Here is a 13,098-nt window from a genome sequence, read left to right on the forward strand (position 1 = left end):
AGGACCACCTGTACATAGATTGCCCTCTAAGGCTGCCCCAAACACTAAACTTGTATTCATCATCTTTCAGATAAACTGATTTCTTGAACAAATTAAAAGCTCATCTTTCACACATCAAACTTTTTCCTATATAGCAGCATCTTCTCATACAGTATCTCCATACCCAGGTAACAGCAAGAAAGCAAATTCCAAATATCCTTAACCCCATGCAGTAAAAATAAAAGATTTAGCTTTTATCAATCCTCTTGTGCCTACTCCCAAATAACATTTTCCAATCCAGCAAATCATTTGACAGGTTACAATTTTGCAAGAAATTCACAAACACTCCATACATTATTGTTATTGTTGTTGGCAATAGCTAGAGAGAGGAAGGTAAAAGTAGCAGGTATTTTAGGCAAAGAGATAAAAAAAAAATGGGCATTTTAGATTCATGTGCAACAATGGCAATTTCTCAGCTACCCACTGTACATAAATGCTACCAACACAGGAACAAAAAAACATTTTCCCCAGTTCTTTATTCAAGTTAAACCATATTTAAAAGTAAAAACAAGAGTTTAAATGTTGCATAAATATGGTCTCTATTATGTTTTCATCTAACATTATCATATGAAATTGCCAATTACTTTGCTATGTCTTCCACTGTTTCAAATCTAGTTTTCATTGCTTTTATCATTGCCATCAGCGCTAGAAACCCCACAACTTCCTATGAAATTCTGTAGGCCATATAATGTTCTGTTTAAAAGATATAAGCAGTTCCTTGCTGGATCAGACCCTTGGCCCATCTAGTCTAGTAGTCTGTTCTCACAATGGCCAATTGACTCTAATATTAATAAATACCAATACATATAATGTTAACATCAATAAGAATGAAGTTATTTAAAAAAAAACACATAAGAGACTTTGTCATATACCATAATCATCCGTTCATTCAGAATTACCAGCCCCCATAAGATTTCCTTCAAATTCTCACTTTTGCCATTCTCGAAGGGGGCAGAGGAGAAACCCTTTTTTTGCCATCCCTCTTATATGCTTTCTCCTTTATATACTCATTTTTAGAAAGATCTTTAAGAGAAGATGAGTAGAAACTTAAAGCAATTCCTACCCTTTTTAAACTTCAAACTGCTCTTCAGAAAAGCACTTTATATCTGTAAAAGAGAAAGAAAAAAAATCAAGTTATAATAATCAGGTGCAATGTAAAAAAGTTCTATTAACCAACTGGGCAAAAGTAAAAGAATAAAGAAAACCAACTTATTTTTCTTTAGTTTGAATGCTGGAGATGAAGCAATACAAAAGAACAGACTTAAATCATATGCAAAAATGGGAAGAACCCAAACTACTACTATACTGCCCTGTTTTACTTTCTCCACCCATCTTACATCTGGCTGAGGGAGAAAAATTATATTCCACCTGTGCTTCAAAATCACATGGATCAAGGAATCTAGAGGACAGAACCAAAAAAATAAACCCCTAAGAATTTCGTAAGATTTATTGTTTTAATTGTTAAAAAAAAGCATTTGGAAAACACCAACTTCCCATTCAAAGACATATTTAGACTTTTCTGATAAGTGATCCCCAGTATTCCAAAAGTATTTTTGGATGGAAGCATGCTGAGTTGCACTTTGCATTGAAGCTACTACTGTAGTAACTAAGGCAACAATCTCACAAATCCTTGAGCGACAGCTTCACCCAAGACTTCTGTCCTAACTATCTTCTGGAGTTGGAGTGGGTAACCTTCCCTAGCAGGCCCATACAAAGCCCTTCAGAAATCTTCTGCAAGATCAAGAGTGGAATTTTTTCCTCTCCAGCCGTCTGCTGGGGGTGGATGGGGAGGGGAATAAAAGGTTAAGACAGACAGAGTATGTTGCCCCACCCACCTAAGGTTCTGGCCCCACTTTGAAGCAACAGAGCCTAATGCAAAAAAGGTATTCACTACCCAGCCTTCTAATATTAGGTTCATATTATATTAGATTTTTCTTACAGAATTTTTGTTTAAAGTGTGTCATACCATTGCAAATTTTTAAGCAAGGAAGTATCCCTGTTTCTTTTTTAGTATAGTACTTTCTCTTGACATTGCTTTCCAAATGAAGCATCTCATTTCAGGAACCAAAGACAGGTCACACACTCACTACATATAAGAAACCCTCTTGTACATTTAATTTACAGTAATTTAGAATTTTCCAATGCTCCAATACTGGAACAATGCTCCAATGAATTTTCCAATGCACTGAAAGTTTTCAAGAAGAGCTTAGATAACCGAAATGGTATAGGGTTTCCTGCCTGAGCAGTGGGGTTCAATGAGAAGATCTCCAAGGTCCCTTTCAACTGTTATTATTCTGATTCCTAAATGACCTTCCAACGTAAAATATTGCCATGTTGGGTGATGTTTTGCTAGCTCTTCCAGTAGATGTATCATTATACAATTCAATTAATTAAAATGTTAGACAATTGCATTTCATTGACAAAAAGAAGCAAGAGAGTGAAACCCTGCTAGATGCAGTTGGGTTAATTTTAGCATCTGTTTAGCTGCTTAGCAACACTTATCCTATGACCTTCTATGCACCACCTACTTTCACAAAGGATAATAAGTACAACCTGAGATATCTAGCAACGATACCTAGTTTTCACTAGCTGTGACTAGTATAAACATCACTTTGCACAACAAGGAAAAGAAAAACAATGTTGTTGAACAATATATTTCTTCAATAATGGAAAGAGGATACTGGAATGTAAGCTTATCAAGTAAGTGATGAAAACCCATAAAACTCCTGAAAAAGGTAGAAGGAGTTTTCAAGCACACCTTCTGCCTCAGGCCAAAACAAATTTATCAAAGCCACTAGCTATGCAAGGAGGACTTTTGGTTTCTGCATCTGAAAGTTTTACTTCAAAGAATCCTTGGCCCGCAAAAAAACAAAATAAGTGATGTAACAATGCAAGGATGAAAGCATCTCCTGCTCAAGATGGATTTAATTTTTTTCAAACTACTTAATTTTTAGAGAGCAAAATCAAAAGTGTTCTTATCTTGAAATGTTGCTTTAAAATAGAAATCATAAGAGTTTTAGAGTGAAATTGAAATTAAAATGCAAGTTCGTAGAAATTGCAAGTAACTGAAATGGCATGCATTATTTTCCTAAGCAAAATGTTATGCAAAACAGAATTTTTCCTGCTTAAATATACTGTTGGAACTAAGACATACATTCACACACACACCAAACATCAGTTTGGGAGGGCCAATTGCACTAAAACAAATAAAACCATTAGGTGCATCTTAAAGCAAAGGATGAAAAGAAATGTTGTGGTAACTTGATTGATTGGATGATGGAGCCATGCTGTTTCTGAGTTTCTAACACACAAAAGGGTCTTTTCTCTGAGGGATGTACATAACACCAGTTAATGCTAATGGGCATTATATACACACATCAAGAGAAGACTATACCCCTAAGCCTTCAAACAGGAAAATAAAACAAATATGGCTTGTGTGATCATGAGTCACAAGGTACCTCCCTCTTTTTCTTGTATACGCACACATAAATTGATCTTTGGGAACTGGGACCAGTGTTAACCTTTTCCAAACTCTTCTAGAATGTCTAAAAAAAATTATAATAGCCATCTCACTGACAAAGCCTTAAAAATTGGTGGGGCAACTGCTATCAGAAGAATTTAATGAGTTACCCAAAATGCCACCAAGGAATCCAGACTGCTGGTTTTCAGATCAAAAGGAAACCATTCTGGTCCTGTTTACCATATTCACACGGATGCAATTTACATTCACCAACTACATTCACCGCACTTCAGCTTGTTTAAAAGGTAAAGCAGTCATAGAGAAGGACAAGTGAACCAAAATTGCCACACGGTAGACTACTTTGCCACTACTTAGTGCAAAAAAAAAGAGTACCAGATTTACTGAATATACACTTTTAATCTGTTCCTTCCCTCCTCCACCCATAATCGTTTTCCTCCCTCATAAATATATATATATACATATATATATATATATATATATATATACACACACACACACACACACACACACATATATTCATATATATATACATATATATATATATATATATATATATATATATATATATATATATATATATCATCATATATATTAAAATGGCAGAGATGTAAGCAAAGATTTTGGGACAGGCCAGTGAATTTTTTTTAATTTATGTCCTCCACCACCCTTCCAGAAGTGTGTCCTCCAGTGCTGGTTCTGTGTGTTGTGAAGTTGTGGTAGAATAGGGGCGGCTCATCAGGATCTGGCCTCTAGTTCTATCTTCTAAACTGAGCCACAAGGAGCCACAGAGGGCAAAAATCTGCTGAGCCAGGAGAAACGCCTGCCCTCCCCTTTTATAACCTATCAAGGATGCATTGCAGAGCACTCCAGAGAGGGAGAGAGATAGTGTAACGCGCGGAGGTAAGAGGGGGTGGGAAAGAGAGCAAGCGCAGAAGCGAGGGGAGGGGGGGGGAGCCAGAACAAACTTATCAACGGACATGACAAAGTTCAATCCACCTCCACCATCAACAGGCTGCCGCTACAGCAGCATTAGCAGCAGGAGCAGGAGCAGCAGCAGCAGCCGGCTCCTCCCTCTTCTAAGTTTTCAGCATCTCCAACTCGCCTCCTCTGCCCAGCAACGAGATGCGTTTCGCCTGTTGCACAACTGCTGGAAACGGACGAGGAACTGATGAGAAGCTCAGCAGCGGGAGCAGCAACCACGTTTCCCGCGGCTGCTGCTCTTTCCTCTCTCTCTCTCTCCCTCTCTCCCCCCAGGCCGCCCCTCGTTAACTATGGGCAGGGAGCAGCAAAAGTCAGCGGCGGCGAAGTTTTAAGATCCAACGCCCCGAAGCAGCCAGCAGCAATTCTTTTTTTTTTTTTTTTGCAGCCTCACTTTGTTTGCTTTTACAAACTAGAAGGGAGCGAAGGGCTGGGGAGGGGGGGGGCTGTAGAGAACTAAGGATCAGGCCGACCTTTCGCTTAAGCGCTCAAAGAAAGGAGGAACTGTATCCCTGTCTGTCAAGTCAAGAAGTGGGGAGGGGGGGGATATTCCGATCTGCAAGGGGCGTGGGAGAGGAAAGCCTTCCCCCGCTTCTTAGCAACGTTTAAGGTCGCAGCTTCCTAAGAGACGAGTCCCGACTAGTCTGCATCAACACGTACCAGAACTGGGGGGGGGGGCGGCGGGGGGCGGGAGAAGGAAAGAGGGGAGTGTTTTGCAATTCGTTTTAGATGTAGCGATCGGAGAGGTGCGGGGTGGGGGGGGGGCCTTAGGCGATGGGTTGAAAGGCGGTGAGAAAGGAACCACAGATCTGGACCACTCTTTTAAGATGTTAAAACTTCGCTCGTTTAAGTAAAAACAGCCCCGCAGAGAGAGAACGCGCGACCCGTTTTCCTGGTTTCGGATACATTCGGGCGCTTTTCCTGTACTCGTGACAATGCGAGTGTGCGCTTCCTTCTATGATCCATACCCAGAGAGAGATGCCTGTCCAGTTGACACGGCATACGTGGGATGGGGTGGGGGGGGGAAGGAAGCGATCTCTCTCTTTCCCTCTTCCCTCAAAACTTTCTGGGAAATTCAGACAGGGCGTTAAGGGCCCTTTTGATGGTGCCTGGCACCTTCCCTGGAAGGCCAAGGAAAAAGCCAGAGAAGCTGGCATGATCTCCGTAAAAGCTCCTACCTCCCACTTCCCCGCCCAGGGTGGAGGGGAGGGTAGTGAAGGGGAACCAGAAGTACCGAACTGCGAATTAAAAAGACACACACATAACACAGATGCTTCCAGCGGAGCGCCCTAAAACAAGGCGGAAAAGTTAGCAGCAACAGATGCCCGGGAAGAGCAAAAGCCCCAAACGAGTTTCTCTCTCCCCCACCCTCCCCACACCCGCTTTCAATCCAACCCACCACCACTCCCGACCGCTTCTCTACCTCGAGAAAGACGACTCCACTTCCCCATAAAAAGAGGGGAGCCCAACGCCATCTCGCTCCCCATCATCTTTGTCAACAAATCATAAAAACTTCACCAACTGGAGAAAGGGGGAAGCGAACGACGAGCCAGAGGAGGGATGTGCTTGACGCGAGCGAGGCCAATTGGGTTAAAAGATGCTGCTTCTCGCAGGCCCTTTCCAACTTCGCTGGTTAAAAATAAACTTTGCTGTAGGAGGGGAGGCGAGAGAGATGATCTGGATGAATTCCTGAGCTCAGACGGTTTAATATGGATGAGCATCAGGTCCTGCAGGCAACAGTCTGCAACGGGTGTTGCTGGTTGGTACAGTTTGCAACACGGAAGAAGGGGGGGAGAGTGGCGGGGGGAGGCCAGGAGGAGCGGGGGATGGGGGTGGAAAAGCAGAAAAGGCTGCATGGACTTTTCAGCATCATCGACGCTGCTGCCAGACAACTTTTTCGAAACTTTTTTTTTCCCCTCTCCTCCCTTCCGTAAAAAGCTACGATGCAAACATTAAACCGAGAAAAAAAGTCATGTCACTCTCAAAACGGTCAAAGCTCCCTACGCGACTTCTCCTCCTCCTCCTCCTCCTCCTCCCCCCCCCTTTCCGTCTCATCAACCAGCAAATACGTTCCCCGCCGTGCTTGCTTTCTTAAATCATCGGCTTCACCGAAACTTTTTTTTTCCTCCCCCCCCCTTTTTTTTTCCTCCCTTTTCTTTCCAAGGCGCAGGTAGAAATTTGACCTTGCGCTCTGGCGTAGACTTACGTTTGACTTGCTCCAGACTGGGCTGCTTGGGTCGAGCCATGATGGAAAGCTGGACTGGCGATGGTGCGATCGAGTGGTGGGTTCGGTTTTTTTTAAAAAAAAAATAATAATGGAGGGAGGGGAGAAAATAGGTGGAAGGGAAAAAGAGGGGGAGACAGCCAAGAGAGAGAAAAACGAAGTTTGTTCCGGAGGGAGAAGGGGGGGGAGAGAGAGAGAGAGAGAGAGAGAGAGAGGAATCAAATTCAAAATGGCGTTTCTATGGATGTGCAAAGTTCATCAACTCTACGATAAGTTCCCTTCTTCCTCTTCCCCGCTGGAAGAAGATGGACAAAGTTATGGACCTTCGGCTCTACAGCGGCGCTTCGAATGCGCCCCCGTCCTCGCCCCCCTGCCCACTTCTCAGCCGCTCTCCCCCTCTCACCCTAAGTAGACACATCACGTGTTGCTCCTGCTAGTCTCCAGGGGACGTGTTACTCAGCCAGGCTGCTGCTCGCTTGTTGGTTGCGAGCGGTAGCATCCCTATCTCTCTCTCTCGCTCCTTCTCTTTGGCTGGGAGGGGCTCCTCCTCCTCCTCCTCCTCCTCCAAGAAGAGAAGTGAGTACAACTTTTCTCCTTCCTCCTCCTTTCTCTCTCCCTCTCTCTCCCTCTCTTTCTTTTCTTATCCCCCCCCCCCTCCGGTCGTCTTGAGCCAGGAAGCGTCCTACTTAGCAACTTGGGCGACACTTTGCCAAAGCATCAGAGAGCAACTTTCTGCCTCTTGCTCTGCCGCCCCCCCCACCCCCCCTCTTTGCAGCGTTGCGCGTATTAATAAATAACTTTTCCCTTCCCTTCCTTCGAATGATGGTGGGGATACGAAGGAGGAAGTGTGCAGACTAGAAAGGCTCTTGGCGGTAACGTACCATCTGGCGGCGGTGGCGACTGCTGCCTCCCCTCCATTACACAGACTTCCAGTTGTAAGGAGGAAGCGCTTGCTGCTGCGCCGAGAGAGGCAGTTGGGTGTTAGCGACTGATAAAAGCGTCAGGGATGCAGACCGGGCAGTATCAGCTTTGAAGGGATCTCGGGCTGCCCCGCTCCTTGTCTCTCTAGCGGCTTAATCCATTGTCAGCCAGGTGCCACGCATTCATCTCTCTTTCTTCCCCCCCCCCCAATCTAATTAACCAGAAAGGCGAAGAAGCCCCGTGTATGTTGTGGCTTTACTCCAAGCCGTGAGGTTGGATGGAGCAACAAGTCGGCGCAATTAGCAATAGGCTTGCAAGCTTCGATATGTAAGCTAGGTTCAGGGCGGCTCGCAGGAGGCTTTCTCATCCCTTGCGCCATCCAGACAAATGGACAGGAGGAAGGCTCCTCCATGTTACTTCAGATGTTATTCACCCAGGATTCCCCCTTTTTTTTTTTCTTCAGCGGCCAGAACATGCTAAGATGTTTTGCAGAGGATGTTTTAATTATTATTTCTAAGCTTTATTTTGTACCAGGCTTATGTTACTTGCTGCTTCTTCATTTATTTATTTTTTTTAAATAAAAACCTGTTATGGGAAAGTAGTATCTCAGTAGTCTCATTATGTCAATTTTTGAGCGGGATGCTATCTGGTTAATTCACTTTTTGAAAGTATAATTTGGTTGGTTGGGACATAGTATGAAGTGAGAATGCTTTCATTAGGGTTTATTTAGCATGATGTCCAATGGGAGCATTTTGTCATATCTGACAAACTGATTGAAAATCTTGGTTCTGCATTAGGTGGGATCATCTGTAATTTAATTTCTTAGCTGCCTTGTAAAACTATGTGCCCAAGGATAGCTTGCATGCCAGCATAGCTCAGTCTTGAACGTAATTACCTCTAAGTTCATCAGGCCTTATGTCCAAATGCACTGTGCCCTTAACTTGTTTTTTTTTTTATTACTTCCTGCTGTCTGATCTTTTTGGATGCTCATAAGTAAGTTCCATAGATAGCTGCAGAACTTGCTCCCAAGTAAGCATTTTTAGAATGTAACCTTAAGGACATGCTGTTTATTCCTTTAATGTAATAGTTGGGCTTAAAAGTATTTAATTTTGGTTCAGCTCAGGTACCCAAGATAGTACTTTAATAGTTTCTTATTGGTTTGAATCCAACATGGAGGCCACAAGAAAGGAAATGGGGGTGCAGGAATTGCAGCATTTGGGGGCAACTCCAGAGCATGATGATAAGCATGATAAAAGTCCATGAGGAAGGGATATGTGAATAATATAAAATAGCACTTTCTTTTCTCCTACACAGAGGCTCTGTTGAATTTTGAGCTATACTAGGGATGAAAAAAGTTCCACTATTTGTGGGACAAGTGATTTGCATCAGGGGCGAAATGCTCCCGGTTCGGACCGGATAGCCCAATCTGGTAGCGATGGCGGCGGGTGGTTCGGAGAACCCGTAGCAAAATCCTGCACACACACCCATGCTCAGCTGAACCACGTGATCATCAGAGGCTGTTTTTTTAACTTTTAAAATCATTTTTTCTACAACCTCTTCGGCCAAAAAAAATGCTTTTAAAAGTAAAAAAAAAAAAGCCTCTGATGATCGCGCGGCTCAGCTGGGATCGTCAGAGACTTTTAAAAGCATTTTTTTCTGCAACCTCTTCAGCCGAAGAGGTTGTAGAAAAAATGCTTTTAAAAGGCAAAAAAAAAAAAATGGCCACGCCCACCCAATCACATTACATACCGCCCACCAAGCCACGCCCACAGAACCGGTAGTAACAAATTTTAGATTTCACCCCTGGTTTGCATCCATTGTCCCAGACTAGTGGAATATAGGCAGCCCTCGATTTATAACAGTTGATTAAGTGACCGTTCAAAGTTACAACAGCACTGAAAAAAGTGACTTATGACCATTTTTCACACTTACGACGGTTGCAGCATCCTCATGGTCACGTGATCAAAATTGGGATGCTTGGCAACTAATTCATATTTATTGTCCTGGGGTCATGTGATCCCCTTTTGCAACCTTCTGAAGAATAATGTCAGTGGGGGAAGCCAGATTCACTTAACAACCATGTTACTAACTTCACAAATGCAATGATTCACTTAACTGTGGCAGGAAAAGTCATAAAATGGGGTGAACTCACTTAAGAAATGTTTCACTTAGCAACATAAATTTTAGGCTCAATTGTGGTCGTAACTTGAAGACTACCTGTATTAGGCCTTCAAGAGCTCAAAAGATTGCTAAGTGGATGATCAGAATTGGTGAGTAAAACAGGATTTCCAATGAATGTGTACTGGGGATACTACAACAGATAGCATATAGTAACATCGTCTACAGTAGGGAAGCACATACATTTGATTTGCAAAATAATTTTAAAATGAACATTTGGCAGAGTGCCGTATTCAACAGGAGTCAAAGAATCTCTTTGGGTTACACTAATAAATCTAGTTTACAGAACTGTATGGGGATGTGTTTGATGACATTATTCAGGGGTGAAATCCATCAAGTTCTGACAGGTTCTGGAGATCCGGTAGCAGAAATTTTGAGTAGTTCGGAGAACCACCTCTGGCTGGCCCCAGAGTAGGGTGGGAATGGAGATTTTGCAGTATCCTTCCCCTGCCACACTCACCAAGCCACGCCCACCAAGTCACACCACACCCACCAAGTCACGCCCACAGAACCTGTAGTAAAAAAATTTGGATTTCACCACTTCCATTATTAAATTGTTTCCAGGCAAGTGTGTTGGGAGGAGGGCTCTCTATTGTAACTGCAGTACACTGGTCTGAAATCACATGGACACATTCATACACCCAATTCAATGTGCTATTCCTGCACACAATTTCTACTCAAATTCATACAACTGACATAGGCTTTTACATCCTTACATTCATCCAGTTAGGCTATGTTCACGTGGTACCCTAAAATATTCACAGAGTTTGTAGGATACACTGAAGCATGAACTAACCACACTGCTTGGATTCACACACACATTGTTAAAAGATGGTTCATTGTGTCCTGTGGATACAGCTGTTCGCTATGAAGTCAGGCTTCCTCGTCATTCCTTTATTTCTGGTGATCACAGAGAACATCTGGAAAGGAGAGGCCTTGCAAACCTAAGATTATCCAGACCTGGTACAAACCCTTCCAAATAATAACTGAAGGAAAAATGTTCCTGTTCAAATGTCCACTCATTCCAGTATATTTGTCTTCTCTCCCCCTCCCCGCAGCCAGGCATAAATCAGTATTTTGGAACCAGTGCATACACTTAACCTTTATTGTGTTCTCTGAGATGCTCCTGGTTTGGGAGTAGGTGTTAAAATCTGACAGGTCTTTGGGTTCCCTTGCAGATACTATTATTTTGTTCATCACTGAGTGGTTTCAGAAATGATTAGCATTAAAAAAAAATGAGGCTGCTATTTCTGTGATATTCCTGAATATTCGTAAATTATTTATCTTGGTTTTCAGATTACCAGTGATCAACAGATTGTCTCACTATAAAGCACTGTCATTTGTCCATGGGCCTCCTGATGCTTAGGACCTTTTCTGATTGAATCAGGAAGCAGAGATGGCAACCACATAAGAAAGGCTAATTCAGTCCCCACACCATAGCTCAGAGTGATCAATTTAGGTGGCATTGCCAAAAAAGTGAAAATGGATTCCCACAAAAATTGAGTACATTTCCATTAAATGTACTTGTGTTGATCCCAATGACTTAAATTTAGAGATGATTACTATGAATTAAACAAAGTACAACATCCCTTACCATAAATGCAGAAGACTATGTCCTGCTAATTATGTGCTTCACTGTTAATAGGTAACTTAAGGACCCAGGCGCGCTCTCTTTTTCTCTCTCTCTCTCTCTTGTTAGGGTTCTTTATCTTCCAACTAGATTTGAAGAACCTTACAGACAGAGGAAGCCTTCAGATAGAGGACTATCCACTGACTAGTCTTGAAACAGGACTGTCCTCAGTAGATCAGCTGTCAAATTCTATCCAGCCTTCTTTAAAAAAAAAAAAAACAACTCCAAGGCAAAGAACGATGGAAACTTGGCATGTTTAGTTTTCTTTTGCCACTTAAGCTCTTTCTGGAGATGCTGGGGTAGAAAGTTCAGATTCCAAGCTATACCAGGAAGAGGAAACAAGCAAAATTGGAAAATGCCAGGCAGAGAAAGATGACACCTCTATCTGAGTAGTCTTCTTCCTTCCCTTTTTCCTTTAGTTCTTAGGAAACCAAGCTTAGCCATTGCATTACTGTGCAAGATTCTCCTTTCAGAATCTTCTCTTCCTATTTGATTTCTTCAGAAAAAGGGGGAAAATAGATTGCAGGAAAGGAAAGCTTTTCTCATCTAGAAACTGTTTCTTTATCATTAACCCTTCGCTCCCAATAGCACAAAAAGACAGTGAGTGTGTTAGTAGGTCATCTTATATGTTAAGATATACTGCAGCTCTTCCCAAAGTTTTGTGGAATTTCTTAGCTACAGAGGTAAATAACTGAATTCCAGTGGTCTTACATCAGGGGTCTCCAAACTTGGCAACTTTAAGACCTGTGGACTTCAATTCCCAGAATTCCTCAACCAGTCATGCTGACTGGGGAACTCTGGGAATTGAAGTCCACAAGTCTTAAGAGCTCTGTTCTACCTAACAGATGGTAGCTGTTTCTCTTTCAGTGTCACAACCTCACACCTGTCCCTTTTGTGTGAAAACAGGAGAAGAAAGCATTATGTACACCACCTTAAATTTACAAAACAAAGCTGGGATATAAATTTAGCAAGTAAATAAATAATTACAGCAACTGATTTGACAGTGCTTGTTTTAAAATGTCTTCTTAGATTGCTGAGCTAGTGAAATCTGCGATGCTGACTAATAGAGGGTATGCTTATTAGTTCTTTATGTAAGGCGTTCATAAACCACATACTAATGCAAAGCCTTGCCAAGATGATGTGCAGAAAACAAATGAACAATAATACGTTACAAAGAAAATACACAGCATTACCTACATAAGTAAAGTTGGATTACGTAGCTCCCAGTTCTCTTTGAGGAAAGCACTAATAAAATAATGGGTTTAAGGCCTTCTAAAATGCCTGTAGGAAAGGAATAGCATAAATGCCAGACCTAAGCAGTTCTCTCAATTGTGGACCCACTACAGGGAATCTAAGGCAGCAGATAACACAAATGTTCAATTAGATACAGCTCTGAATTACTCAGTGAAATATTGCAATGTTTCTCAACCCTGGCAACTTTTAAAATGTATGGGCTTCAACTCCTGGGGAATTCTGGGAGTTGAAGTCCATGCATCTTAAAAGTTGCCCAGGTTAAGAAACACGGATCTACTGTATAAGCTCTATGTTGGGGCCAAACAGGCAGGATTGAAGGCCTTTCTCTATTTGCATCCACCCCCTTTTTAATGCCATGTATTCAAAATGCTACCTTCATCTTCTCTTCAAACC

At 42.3% G+C, this 13,098-nt stretch overlaps 1 protein-coding gene across 5 annotated transcripts in view; it reads right to left on the bottom strand.

Moving 5' to 3' along the window:
- Window positions 1-7,654, bottom strand: part of RREB1 (ras responsive element binding protein 1) — a 163,031-nt gene extending 155,377 nt beyond the window's left edge. For 2 of the 5 annotated variants that reach the window (XM_087890300.1, XM_087890299.1), the window contains exons 1-3: window positions 7,604-7,654; window positions 6,705-6,758; window positions 1,103-1,145 (exon numbers count right to left, since the gene is read on the bottom strand). The gene's annotated coding sequence lies outside the window, so the exon portion shown is untranslated. Of the gene's footprint in view, window positions 1-1,102; window positions 1,146-5,921; window positions 6,286-6,704; window positions 7,104-7,125; window positions 7,355-7,603 lie in introns of those variants that run through there. The other 3 variants (XM_034429099.3, XM_034429101.3, XM_034429100.3) reach the window with 3 other exon arrangements.
- Between the last annotated feature and the right edge of the window lie 5,444 nt (window positions 7,655-13,098).

Source organism: Pantherophis guttatus, chromosome 3 (genome assembly GCF_059756535.1).
Source record: "Pantherophis guttatus breed Tessera chromosome 3, ASM5975653v1, whole genome shotgun sequence".
NCBI lineage: Eukaryota > Metazoa > Chordata > Lepidosauria > Squamata > Colubridae > Pantherophis > Pantherophis guttatus.